The sequence below is a fragment of the Macrobrachium rosenbergii genome, chromosome 27 (genome assembly GCF_040412425.1).
Source record: "Macrobrachium rosenbergii isolate ZJJX-2024 chromosome 27, ASM4041242v1, whole genome shotgun sequence".
Classification (NCBI taxonomy): Eukaryota; Metazoa; Arthropoda; class Malacostraca; order Decapoda; family Palaemonidae; genus Macrobrachium; species Macrobrachium rosenbergii.
This window is the reverse complement of record NC_089767.1, coordinates 20,057,009-20,072,008: the sequence shown is the minus strand read 5'-3', so window position 1 is coordinate 20,072,008 and position 15,000 is coordinate 20,057,009. Positions and strand designations below refer to the sequence as shown.

Genomic DNA, 15,000 nt, shown 5'->3' with positions numbered 1-15,000 from the left:
GTCCCTAGCTTTATTTCTATTCGTATTTCTTATATGCCACATGCCTTTAAATACTCCTAGTTGAAAAAGCGTTTAATAATGAGGAGTTTTTTCAGCAAAGTGACCTGAATGTTAATGAGTTGAAAACGAGGTCTATTTTTAACGAATCTCGTCCTCTGATCCCTTTGATTCCAACAGATGCTGAAGTAGGTTTTGCCGTGTACCTATCACACCATCATTAGTGATTAAAAAAATGCAAATAGACAAATACTTACTTTAATATTTCAAATCTAATTCAATGACAGAAATTTTGTGAATGACAACCAACGAACAAAACGAGCAAGTAAAAAAGCTGGCGAACTTTGTTGGAAGAAATAGCGTCTCGTGAAGTGAAGAAAACGAAGAGTTCCACCGTTAAATGACCTGAACATTTTCACTCGCTATTGTGTCCCACCTTTGGTAGGAAATTATAGTATAAGAAGTTCTCAGGAAAACTAACAATTAGGAAGCAATTGTAGGCACCATTTCTAATTCTCTTTAAGTTAAAAAACCTAACCTGGTAACTTGCATTTTGTCTCTCTCTCTCTCTCTCTCTCTCTCTCTCTCTCTCTCTCTCTCTCTCTCTCTCTCTCTCCTTCAGTTTTTAAAATGTTAATGGTTGAAATGTCCACTGGTTATAATAATCATTTGGTAAATATACTGTTTTGTATTTATAGCGATGTCTATTATGGTATATTTTTCAGTGACCAGATGTATTTCCGTGCTATATCCGGTAATAGGATCACTCTCTTGTTTTTAAGCCCGTTATCAAATTGATTGCTGTGAAAATTTGGACGTGCATGTGCATATTTTTACCAATTATGTTATATGCATCTGATTATGGTAATTATTGCTGGTATAAGAAAAATATGTTTGAGAGAGAGAGAGAGAGAGAGAGAGAGAGAGAGAGAGAGAGAGAGAGAGAGAGAGAGAGAGAGAGAGAGCGGGGCCGTGTAGCTGGAGATGACAATGAAGTAGATTTTGAAATGAAGATATGACTATAATGACAAGAAATCTCCCTAAATTGCGATTAAGATATTAAATCATTTACATATACTTTGAACAAAACTGTTTCCTAGCCTAAAAACATATTTTCAGATACCCGTGATTTTATGACAAGTAATTTCATTGTGAGAATAGTAATTACTTAAAAAATAAATTCACTCATTTTTAGGATTTCTTTCCTGTATGATATGATATGTAAAATGATATTTTTTATGTAGTGATGGCTGATATATTTTTTTTATATCCATCTGTTACTTGTAATGATCGGAGATATTAGTTAGAGATGCTTCGTTTAGAAGTTACTCTCCTCTTTGCCGATTGGAAGTCGTGTTAAATTAATGCGGTCTAATATCATGTTGTGTTTTTTTGGTTTGCAAAGCTTGTCATCTGATGTAGTGACCGGGAACTAATTCACTATCAAATAGAAATTCAATTTTATGGCGCAGAGCAAAAAAAAAAAAAAAAAAAAAAAAATAGTCGTTTTTATGAAAAAGTTTTTAACTTTACTCAAACAAGTTCAAGGCTGCGTTCACCCGAGGAAAGGTGTTGGGAAACACTGACAGACATCGTTGATCGGTTAAGCCTATTAAGAGAGAGAGAGAGAGAGAGAGAGAGAGAGAGAGAGAGAGAGAGAGAGAGAGAGAGAGAGAGAAATTGTGGTTGGTACACTGACCGTAATTTCAAGCTGGTGCTACGGAGAGCAAGAACTAAATAAGATTAAATTTCATTATGTGTAGCGTCATGACATTAGGATGTCGAATTTACTAATATGATAATATTGTAAATTATGAGCAGACTCTCTCTATTTCCCTCTCCCTCTAACACACAGGCACCGGCACGCGCACGCGCAGTCGCAAATCTTCGTTTTTTTATAACTATGGTCTAGAAGACGCTGGGAACCATATTTGAGCTACTTAATTCATAAAGGCAAGGAATCATTTAGTGAACTTGTGGCTGAATGCTATTACTTTATTTTTTTCGCCTGTGGGTCTTCTCACAATAGTAACCGAAGTGACTCCCATTCATTAATCCCATTATCACGTAGAAGTCGGCATCCTTTCAGCTTGAAAACCTAGGAACAAATAGATTGTCAGGCAGTTCTCCATTTTTTATTTGTTCACCTATCACTCGTCCACTTCCTCTTTCTTTGTGTAATTATTTCCCTGCCTATTTAATGATCGTTAATGTTTCCTCTTTTATGGTTACTGGAGATGTTTTCTGAAATAATTGCTTCCTCTGACTCGAAGAAATCTCTGTTTTTTATGTCTTTGTGCTTATAAATTGTAGATGAAAGGGTATATGATTTAGAGGTTCTACCCTACTCACAAACATCTTCTAATGGTGAGTTTAGTTTTTAGCATATATATGTATGTATATATTTATATAAATATATGTACATATTTATGTATGTATGTATTTATTATATATATGTGCATATATAGGTATATATATACATATATATATATGTATTATATACTATATAAATAAATTTATATATACGTATGTATGTTTGTATTATATATATATATATATATATATATATATATATATATATATATATATATATATATATATATATATATATATATATATATATATGTGTGTGATATAAAAACACTGCATCGTGCTTCTCAGTTAACAGTAGAAGGATCCGCAGTAATACTTTTCTTTAGAAATATTTTTACAAATACATTTCGTCTTCCTAAACAAGAGTATTACTTTGGATTCTTCTATTGATATATATATATATATATATATATATATATATATATATATATATATATATATATATATATATATATATATATATGTATATATATACATATATAATTTATATATATACATATATATACAGTATATATATATATATATATATATATATATATATATATATATATATATATATATATATATATATATATATCATACACAATCTGCATTAGTAGAATACTAAAAGGATATTCATTTGGAATGAGGTCCTTTTTATATATATATATATATATATATATATATATATATATATATATATATATATATATATATATATATATAGTTTTATCACATCATGATTCATATACAAGCATTAGCTACAAACGTCCTTTAATATATCGGAAGTAATATATTTTCATATATGTTACGAAGGGGAATTTTTATTAGTTGATAATAAGTACGCCGTTCGAACCAGCGATGGACAGGAACTCAGGACTGGATATCGCCTGTCACACACAAATCACCCGTCGAACTCAGGTGTTTGTATTTGGAGACGATATACCTCTGCCATGTTGACCGTGTAAAAGGAAGTTTTTATCACATCATTCATATACAAGCATTAAGCTACAAACGTCAGTTGGTTGATAATAAGTACGCCGTCCCGTGGGCTCGAACCAGCGATGGACAGGAGGTCAATTTTAGTATAAGTGGATATCGCCTCTTATATACAAATATCGAACTCAGGTGTTTGTATTTCGATATCCACCCATATACCATGTTATATGCGTTATATCGCACGCAGCCATATTATATGAAGTTTTATCACATCATACAAACGTCCTTTTAATATCAATTCGCTTACCTCGGAAGTAATATATTTTGATATATGTTACCGAAGGGGAATTTTTTATTAGTTGATATATACGCCGTATGGGCTCGAACCAGCGATGGACGGGAACTCAGGACTATATATCAACTAATATATATATATAAATATATTACTTCCGAGGTAAGCGAATTGATATTAAAGGACGTTTGTAGCTTAATGCTTGTATATGAATCACGGTGATGTGATAAAAACTTCATAGTATGGCTGTGTGCGACAAACGCATTACACGGTCAACTGCACCGCGCGGGTTAATGCATCTGAGGTACATCACATCGAGGGCAATGAACGGGTCGTAATATATTACTTCAGTGCAATTTAGTTTTTATGGTAACATATATGAAAATATATTAAATAAAATTTCAAATTGGATATTAAACCTCATGTATATATAATGCTTATATATATATATATATATATATATATATATATATATATATATATATATATTTATATATATATATATATATATATATATATATATATATATATATATATATAGATAGGCGTGTACTGCACTGCGCAAGGCACGAGGGCAATGAATAGCTTTTGTTTTTTATGGGAAATAAAATTTAAAATCATGATAGATAGATAGATAGATAGATAGATAGAATAGACTTGTGGTCTTTGCCGATCATAAATGACCTCACCCTGGGGCATCCTCGCCAACAGAGCGTCATCAAAATGGGGGTTTATTTTTACCAGGGATGGGCCCTTCCCATCATCCTCTCTGTCAGCTAGCCAAGATCCTATGGCGTCTCTGCTTTTATGTAGAAAACAGATGAATCCTTTGCAGCGTCCCGAAACCAGTCATTTCGCAGCTCACTGTAGGAAACACGACATTCCTCGATGAAAAGCAATCACTCTTTGGCTGTAGGTAGAAAGCTTTCCATCGCATTCAGGAGAAATGCAGCGAATCCTGACGGTGTTCCTCGATGCCTGAGCTCCGAATGGGAAGAGTCATTTCACATATTTTGCAGGCATTGAACTTACGAGTTTTTACGCTTCGCCAGAGGTTGCCGCTGAGGAATATGTGAAATAGTTATCACTGCTTCCCTGTGTCCCCACCCAGAGAAATCAGATGGTAGAAACGGGTACCCCAGGAAAACTTCGAGTACTTACCGCCAGCTCCACCGATCGCTGCACCTCCGTCACACGGGGAAGCTTCCACCACCATAATCAGGACTGACTTCCCAGCGATTTTGTCCTTGTGTCTCCTACGTCGGCGCTGTCCTGGTTAGTTCTTCTGCAAATTCATCATATATTCGCAAAAAGCAGAGTCCTCTTCGCTCACCAGCTAAATTTTTCTTCTGCAGATTTATGACGTATTCATGTCTCGTAATCGCTTCCTCGACCTTTTGGCGTAGATCCTTATCTGTTCTTTCCAGAGTCTTTTTAGTATGTTCCTCGCAGGGATTCTGTCCGTGGAGTGAGCTGAACTGTCTCTAAAGTTATCCCAGGTTTTGTAATCTGCCACAAGTGACCCGTCTGGATTCTGGAGACGTTTTCGTCTCCACTGGAGGTGCTTCTGTCTTTGGGAATTCTTTGGGATTTCTTGAGTGTCAATGTCGTCCAGCAGATGGCAAAGATTTGGAGTAATTCTGCGCCGCCTTTTCTCTTTATATGAATGCATGTATATGCATAGTTCTACGTAAATATATAAAGATCCTCAAGACGCTGGAGCCAATCTTGTGAAAGTTCGCAGGAGGTCGTGGCTCTGTCTCATCGCTCAAGTTGTTTTTACCTGTGTGTGTGTGTGTGTGTGTGTTTATATAATGTTAAGTTTTGTAGTTTCTCTTATTTTTCTGTAAGGAGATTTTTTGGAAATATGTTTTCATTTCATCACGAATTTTAATAAATACAATTTTTCGTTAAATAACTGAATAACTAATAAAGAATTATTTAGATTTCGTCTTAAACTGTGATATGTATATATGTTGGCCGAGTTGTGTTGAGCTTTTTCGTATAGTATATATATATATATGTATGTATACTGTATGTGTGTGTATAGATATAATATATATATATATGGTATATATATATATATATATATATATATATATATATATATATATTATATATTACATATGTAATCAACGGATAGGTTTGTTGCAAATGGGTGTTATAGACTAATACACACATAAACAAAGCCACCAACATCTTCTAAAAACATAACAACATCACAGTGTCGAATCGGCCTACGGGCCCAGTTCTCCTCGTGCTGCTGGGAGAAAGGGAGCGGGGATTCTGTTAATACATGAGCACATTTGTTCCCGGTGTAAAAGCGAAGGCTATACGATCGAGGATATGCCAAATCAAAGTCCTTCAAAGAAATATACGTGCGTGTGATTTTATGGGTGGGAATAAAAGCATGTAAAACGAAATATATATATATATATATATATATATATATATATATATATATATATATATATATATATATATATATATATATATATATATATATATATATATATATATATATATATATATATATATATATATATATATATATATATATATAAATATATATATATATATATATATATATATATATATATATATATATATATATATATATATATATATATATATAATAGCAACGACCTTAATGCCCTCTTAACTTTTCGATTTCTTCATGCATGTATGTAGGCACCTATGTATGTTTGTGTCTAATTTTATTCAGCATTATTCCCACTATTTTGTAAACGTTACCTATAATTTGGGAAGGGTAATGTTCGGTGAAAAATTTAAATTATCAGAGGTATACAGTTACCACGTAGACAATGTTATAGTGAATAAAGCTACAATAGCAGCCAATTTTTTTATCATGTTGCTGGAATAGCATATCTGTTCAAGAGAATTCATATCTTATATATTGTATGAAACATAAAACATAACGTTTGAGAATAATTGAATAAAAAAGATGAAAACCTTTGTCGTACTGAATAGACAGCAATTATTATAATGGCAATAATAATTAAACAAATGATATATGCTCTAAGTACTGTTCCTCCTAACAGATTTAAATCACGGAACACGAACTTGAAAAAGGGAAAACTCTCTATTAGCGGGAACAATTATATCGTAGTTCTTCCTATTTTGTCTCTTTAATAGAATCTGGATAATGGCTCCGTGGCAGTAATAGGGGATGGTAATTGGTTTCCTCCATTAAAAAAGAATAATTTTTTTTTATTTAGTGTTTGGAGAGAGAGAGAGAGAGAGAGAGAGAGAGAGAGAGAGAGAGAGAGAGAGAGAGAGAGGTGGAGGGGGGAGGCCGGTTACAGAAGAGGAGAAAATAGAAAACAACTGCCCAAAACGGAATGTTTTTTCTTGAATTATTTTGACTTATTTATATATATATATATATATATATATATATATATATATATATATATATATATATATATATATATATATATATATATATATATATATATATATATATATATACATACACATATATATGTATGTACATACACATATATATATATATATATATATATATATATATATATATATATATATATATATATATATATATATATATATATATATATATAATATATATATATATATATATATATATATATATATATATATATATATATATATATATATATATATATATGTATTATACACACGTTTATATTACGAAATCCAAGTTTGTCGACAAAGTAGAAAAATTCAGCTGTCATGTACCCAGAATTGTCTCTGTGAACTCAGGGGAAAGGAAAAAATTTCCCAAGACCTTAATTTAAGCTAGAAAATAGTTTAAGAAATATTTGTCTTTATCTCATTCTATCTATCTATCTATCTATCTATCTATCTATCTATCTATCTATCTATCTATCTATCTATCAAGCTAGCTAGCTAGTTAGCTATATGTGTTCACGTATTTTTTTTTGTATTTTTAACCTAAAATGTACGAGTGTCCCTCATGCTGAATATAAAAAGGTTAAAATATTAAAATTACAGCTTAATTTGCATTGTACCTAAGCAATACTTTTCTTTCAGAAAGCTTTTTACCAATTCTAATAAGCTAATACGAGCCTGTCATGGTCTATCCGTTTCCGATATTGACAAATCCGAAGAGAAACAAACCCTTTGCATCTCCAGAAGAGCGTGAAATGAAATTACGAATAACTTTAAAGCATTCTTTACTGAGATATACTGAGGGTTAGGCTTTATATGCAGTAAAATAGGGAAAGGTAATTAAATGATATTTTGTCGTAGTAGTTTTGGTCATTTTCCAAGATATTCCAATATTTCCTTGATTAATCACTGAATTCCTCATTATTTGATAAATTTTATGAACGAAGATATTGATTAAACATTACTTAGTTGATGATGGTTAAAACATTCCCTCTGAACCACACACACACACACACACACACACACACACACACACACACACACACATATATATATATATATATATATATATATATATATATATATATATATATATATATATATATATATATATATATATATATATATATATATATATATATATATATATATATATATATATATATATATATAAACTGATAAACTGTCAGTGATCAGGGTTGAACAAATCGTTGTTAGCCTAGGTAATAAATTTTATTGAACTTTCACTTCATAAACACTATTAGACATAGCACAAAAAAAATTATACACACCTACAAACACACACACACGCGCACGCACGCACGCACGCACACACACACATCTACATATACATATATGTATGTATATATATATATTATATATATATATATATATATATATATATATATATATATATATATATATATATATATATATATATGTCTATATATATACTTACTGTATATGAAAATAACCTCTCCAGCACATACAGCAAAAACAAACTGACATGGCACGCTAATTCTAATTTTAAAATGTAGTCTCTCTCTCTCTCTCTCTCTCTCTCTCTCTCTCTCTCTCTCTCTCTCTCTCTCTCTCTCTTATAAAGAAATAATGATGTTGAGGAAGTGGTAAGGTATGGGCTTTGGGTTTTTTATCAGTGTTTGTGAAGTTTTAGAACAACAAGCAGAAATCGACGTAGAGGCTTTTATTGAGAGGCAGCTGCTATTAGAATTCACATGTCTACAAAAACTGCCTTTATGAAGTAAATCAAGTAAAGAATAAATTTGATGGTGCAGAATAACACTGAAATTTGTATTTAAACATCTCTTATCTGTTCCAGTTAGATTTACTAAGTTTTATCTGTTATTTATTTAACTGAAATCATTTTGCATGAATAAAATCCAGTGTCCCTAGCTTTATTTCTATTCGTATTTATTATATGCCACATGCCTTTAAATACTCCTAGTTGAAAAAGCGTTTAATAATGAGGAGTTTTTTCAGCAAATTGACCTGAATGTTAATGAGTTGAAAACGCGGCCTATTTTTAATGAATCTCGTCCTCTGATCCCTTTGATTCCAACAGATGCTGAAGTAGGTTTTGCCGTGTACCTATCACACCATCATTAGTGATTAAAAAAAGTGGCAAATAGACAATTTCTTACTTTAATATTTCAAATCTAATTCAATGACAGAAATTTTGTGAATGACAACCAACGAACAAAACGAGCAAGTAAAAAATCTGGCGAACTTTGTTGGAAGAAATAGCGTCTCGTGAAGTGAAGAAAACGAAGAATTTCACCGTTAAATGATCTGAACATTTTCACTCGCTATTGTGTCCCACCTTTGGTAGGAAATTATAGTATAAGAAGTTCTCAGGAAAACTAACAATTAAGAAGCAATTGTAGGCACCATTGCTAGTTCTCTTTAAGTTACAAAACCTAACCTATAAGCTTGCATTCTCTCTCTCTCTCTCTCTCTCTCTCTCTCTCTCTCTCTCTCTCTCTCTCTCTCTCTCTCTCCTTCAGTTTTTTAAAATGTTAACGGTTGAAATGTTTACTGGTTATAATAATCATTTCGTAAATATACTGTTTTGTATATATAGCGATGTCTATTATGGTATATTTTTCAGTGACCAGATGTATTTCGGTGCTATATCCGGTAATAGGATCATTCTCTTGTTTTTGAGCCCGTTATCAAATTGATTGCTGTGAAAATTTGGACGTGCATGTGCATATTTTTACCAATTATGTGATATGCATCTGATTATGTTAATTATTACTGGTATATGAAACATATGTGAGAGAGAGAGAGAGAGAGAGAGAGAGAGAGAGAGAGAGAGAGAGAGAGAGAGAGAGAGAGCGGGGCCGTGTAGCTGAAGATGATAATGAAGTAGGTTTTGAAATGATATGACTGTAATGACAAGAAATCTCCGTAAATGGCGATTAAGATATTAAATCATTTATATATACTTTGAACAAAACTGTTTCCTAGCCTAGAACATATTCTCAGATACCCGTGATTTTATGACAAGCAATTTCATTGTGAAAATAATAATTACTTGAAAAATAAAGTGACTCATTGTTAGGATTTCTTTCCTGTATGATATGTAAAATGACATTTGTTATGTAGAGATAGCTGATATACTTTTTTTTATATCAATCTGTTATTTGTAATGATCGGAGATATTAGTTAGAGATGCTTCATTTAGAAGTTACTCTCCTCTTTGCCCATTGGAAGTCGTGTTAAATTAATGCGGTCTAATACCATGTTGTGTTATTTTGGTTTGCAAAGCTTGTTATCTGATGTAGTGATCGGGAACTAATTCACTTTCAAATAGAAATTCAATTTTATGGCGCAGAGAAAAAAAAAAAAACGTTATTTTTATGGAAAAGTTTTTAACTTTAATCAAATAAGTTCAAGGCTGTGTTCACCCGGGGAAAGGTGTTGGAAAACACTGACAGACATCGTTGATCGGTTAAGCCTATTAAGAGAGAGAGAGAGAGAGAGAGAGAGAGAGAGAGAGAGAAATTGTGGTTGGAACACTGACCGCAATTCCAAGCTGGTGCTACAGAGAGCAAGAATTAAATAAGGTTAAATTTCATTACGTTTAGTGTCATAATAACATTAGGAAGCCGAATTTTCTATTATGACAATATTGTATATTATGGGCAGACTCACTCTTTGTTTCCCTCTCCCTCTAACACACAAGCACCGGCACGCACACGCGCACGCACAGTCGTAAATCTTCGTTTTTTTTTTATGACTCTGGTCATAGAACACGCTGTAAACTATATATTGAGCTACTTTAATTCATAAAGGCAAGGAATCATTTAGTGAACTTGTGGCTGAATGCTGTTACTTTATTTTTTTCGCCTCTGGGTCTTCTCAGAGTAGTAACCGAAGTGACTCCCATTCATTAATGCCAGTATCACGTAGAAGTCGGAATCCTTTCAGCTTGAAAACCAACGAATAAATAGATTATCAGGCAGTTCTCCATTTTTTATTTGTTCACCTATCGCCCGTCCACTTCCTATTTCTTTGAGTAATTATTTTCATGCCTATTTAATGAGAATTACTCGTTAATGTTTCCTCTTTTATGGTTTTTGGAGATTTTTCTGAAATAATTGCTTCCTCTGACTCGAAGAAATCTCTATTATTTATGTCTTTGTGCTTAGAAATTGTAGATGAAAGGTTAAGTGGTTTAGAGGTCTTAGCTTAGTCACAAATATGCTCTAATGATGAGTTAAGTTTTTTTATATATATATATATATATATATATATATATATATATATATATATATTTAGTTATATATATATATTATATATATAAATATATATATATATATATATATATATATATATATATATATATATATATATATATATATATATATATATATATATATATATATATATATATATATATATATATATATATAAACAACATGATATTAGACCGCATCAATTTAACACGACTTCTAATGGGCAAAGAGGAGAGCAATTTCTAAATGAAGCATCTCTAACTAATATCTCCGATTATTACAAATAACAGATTGATATTAAAAATATATCAACCATCATTACATAAAAAAGGTTATTTTACATACTGTACAGGAAAAGAAATCCTGAAAATGAGTCAATTTATTTTTCAAGTAATTACTATTATCACAACGAAATGACTTGTCATAAAATCACGGGTATCTGAGAATATATTCTAGGCTAAGAAACAGTTGTGTTCAAAGTATATATAAATGATTTAATATCTTAATCGCAATTTAGGGAGATTTCTTGTCATTATAGTTAAATCTTCATTTCAGAACCTATTTCATTATCCCCAGTTACACGGCCCCGCTCTCTCTCTCTCTCTCTCTCTCTCTCTCTCTCTCTCTCTCTCTCTCTCTCTCTCTCTCTCTCTCTCTCTCTCAAACTTATTTTTCTTATACCAGTGATAATTAACATAACCAGATGCATATCACATAACTGATAAAAATATGCACATGTATACGTCCAAACGTTTACAACAATCAATTTGATAACGGGCTCAAAAACAAGAGAGTGATCCTATTACCGGATATAGCACTGAAATACATCTGGTCACTGCAAAATATACCATAATAGACATCGCTATATATACAAAACAGTATATTCACGAAATGATTATTATGCATGTATGTATGTATGTATGTATATATATATATATATATATATATATATATATATATATATATATATATATATATATATATATATATATATATAACTGCATATATATATATATATATATATATATATAGTTATCAATAAACTGGATGCTTCCAAGTTATCAATATCTTGTTTAGAAATATTTTTACAAATATTTCGTCTTTCTAAACAAGAGTATTACTGTGGATTCTTTTATTGATATATATATATATATATATATATATATATATATATATATATATATATATATATATATATATATATATGTATATTACATATACATACATACATATATATATATATATTTATATATATATATATATATATATATATATATATATATATATATATATATATATATATATATATATATATATATATATATCAGTTATTCCTTTATGCCTGTGAAAGTGTTTGTCATGAATTACTTGAAACGTTAACAAGACTACAAGTAATCAATATTTTTCTATTATTTAATTATATAAATTTTCTTGCTTTTGCATCTGCATGAAAGAATCAAAGTCGTTTTTAGAAGTCTTCATATTCAAGCATTCCTGCCATGATAAGTATTAGCAGTGAAAAATTTAAATGCTGTATTTCCTGAAGACCTTTATTTCTCCTTCGCCTAAATAAACAATTTCACGACTTCATTTAATGACAACATTGAGTTAAGGCCAACAGTCAACATGACTAGCATTCATTTTTCTTGTCTATAAACAAACCAAGAACCACTCGAGAGGTAATTCTTGAGAGTTTGTTTATTCATTTAATTTTTGTGGTTCCACCTACGCAGCTCCCACGTCGCTGAAGGAAAGAGGTCTCATCTGTAGTTTTTGTTTGTTAAATTATCTGTCATGAGATCGTGCTCCATATTGCCATGCTGTCTTAGACAACAACAACAACAACAACAACAGAAACAACAACTAACTACTACTACTACTACTACTACTACTACTACTACTACTACTACTTTGGAAATGTCCTCATTGAAGTCCGTTTTTATATAAAAAATGGTCGATTTGTATAAAATATCTCTTCCTCCACTGGACACATTATCTTGAGAGATGTATCTTAAAAAGCGTATTATTACCAACATTGTAAAAGCGTTTATGTGATATATTCCGTGTGTATATAGATGAAATTGGGTTCAGCTAGCCTTTGACCTTAGTGTCGTCAAGAAAATAAGTTTAGCATGGCAACTCTATTTCAAAAGGAAAGGGTGAGTAATATACCAGCTACTGTAGTATTCATTGTCTTTCTAATCAGACGTGTAATCGATGCGAGTACAATATTTCAAAGTAGAGTTTGTATGTCTCATTTAGGTATGAGGAAAACACTGCCCTTAAAAAAATTACCTTAACTATTCTAGCAATATAGGGTTTGTTCTGATATAGCCCATGAATGATTTGGTTATTTATATCTACTAAGACTGGAGTAGGGCAGGTATGACGAGCAAGTCTCTATTTCGCGGAGGAAAGTGTTATATTCTTTTATTCTTCCATGATTTGAATATTATTCTTCTGTTTGATCTTTAGCAGCTGGCTGGCACTTTAAATTGTTAGATAAAAAAAACAAAAAAAAAGTAAAATTTCATATCCCTTATCTTGATATTAATATTTAGCCCCATCGTTCAATGAACTCACTGGGTGAGCAGTTTGGGTGTGAGTATATTCACGCGTTAAATTAGTTATACAATTAATTTTAACTTTCTTGCCTTTTTATCTGTGAGAACCAGTACAACAGTTTTCTAGAAGTTTTATTCCAGATGTGATCAAGCTCTAATTATCTACCAGCTAATGAATTTGAATCATTGGACTTCATAACTTCAAACCCAGTACAATTGCGTGTTTTGTTGTGTAGGCTGACATAAGTCTTATTTCATAGTTTATTTATTATTCGTCGTAATTATTTTTCTTTGATGTCGGTCGTATTTTGTTTTTTATTTTTGCTATTAATTTTTCTTTGGTGTCGATCGTATTTTGTTTTTTATTTTTGTTATTAATTTTTCTTTGATTTCGGTCGTATTTTGTTTTTTATTTTTGTTATTAATTTTCCTTTGATGTCGGCCGTATTTCGTTTTTTATTTTTGTTATTAATTTTTCTTTGATTTCGGTCGTATTTTGTTTTTTATTTTTGTTATTAATTTTTCTTTGTTTATTCTTTAAATTAAGGAACTACCTTCCATTTGTAATAGCCTGCTTTACCAGCTAGAGCATTTACGATTCTAGCAATCTGCTTTCTAAATAATGGCGTCAGCTTGCCTTTTTAATAATAATAATAATAATAATAATAATAATAATAATAATAATAAAAGAGAAAATATACTTTTTTGTGAAGTTCATAGGCTTTCTGTCGGTACAACAATAAAGTATCAGTGTTAGCACACTGATTTTAGAATCTATAAATAGAAACTTTTTGCCTGAATGGTATGCTCTTTAATAATAGTGAATCAAAATTGTTGAATTGTAATATATTAGGAGATTTATATTAGGGTCCTTGGACCCTTAATAAAATTACTATTTTTGTACAGGGAAATTTCCGACAATATTGAATTTACACACACACACACACACATGTATATATATGTATGTATGTATATATATATATACCCATGTATATATAATTATAATCCTTTTCATCTTCAGCGTAATGATAAAAATGGAAGCAGAGGCATGCATGCAAATTTCAGATAATATTTTGATGGCACCATAGCCTTTACCTTCGGAGTGATGGCGGACTCTCAGGTTATCGGGTATCCATTCTCAATATCGAGGAGTGATTTAAGGTTATCATGAAGCCGCTTC

General features: G+C 30.9%; 1 protein-coding gene across 2 annotated transcripts in view; it reads left to right on the top strand.

Moving 5' to 3' along the window:
• The window catches only part of LOC136853460 (uncharacterized), a 456,271-nt gene that overhangs the window by 263,822 nt on the left and 177,449 nt on the right, over nucleotides 1–15,000 (top strand). The window lies entirely within an intron of this gene.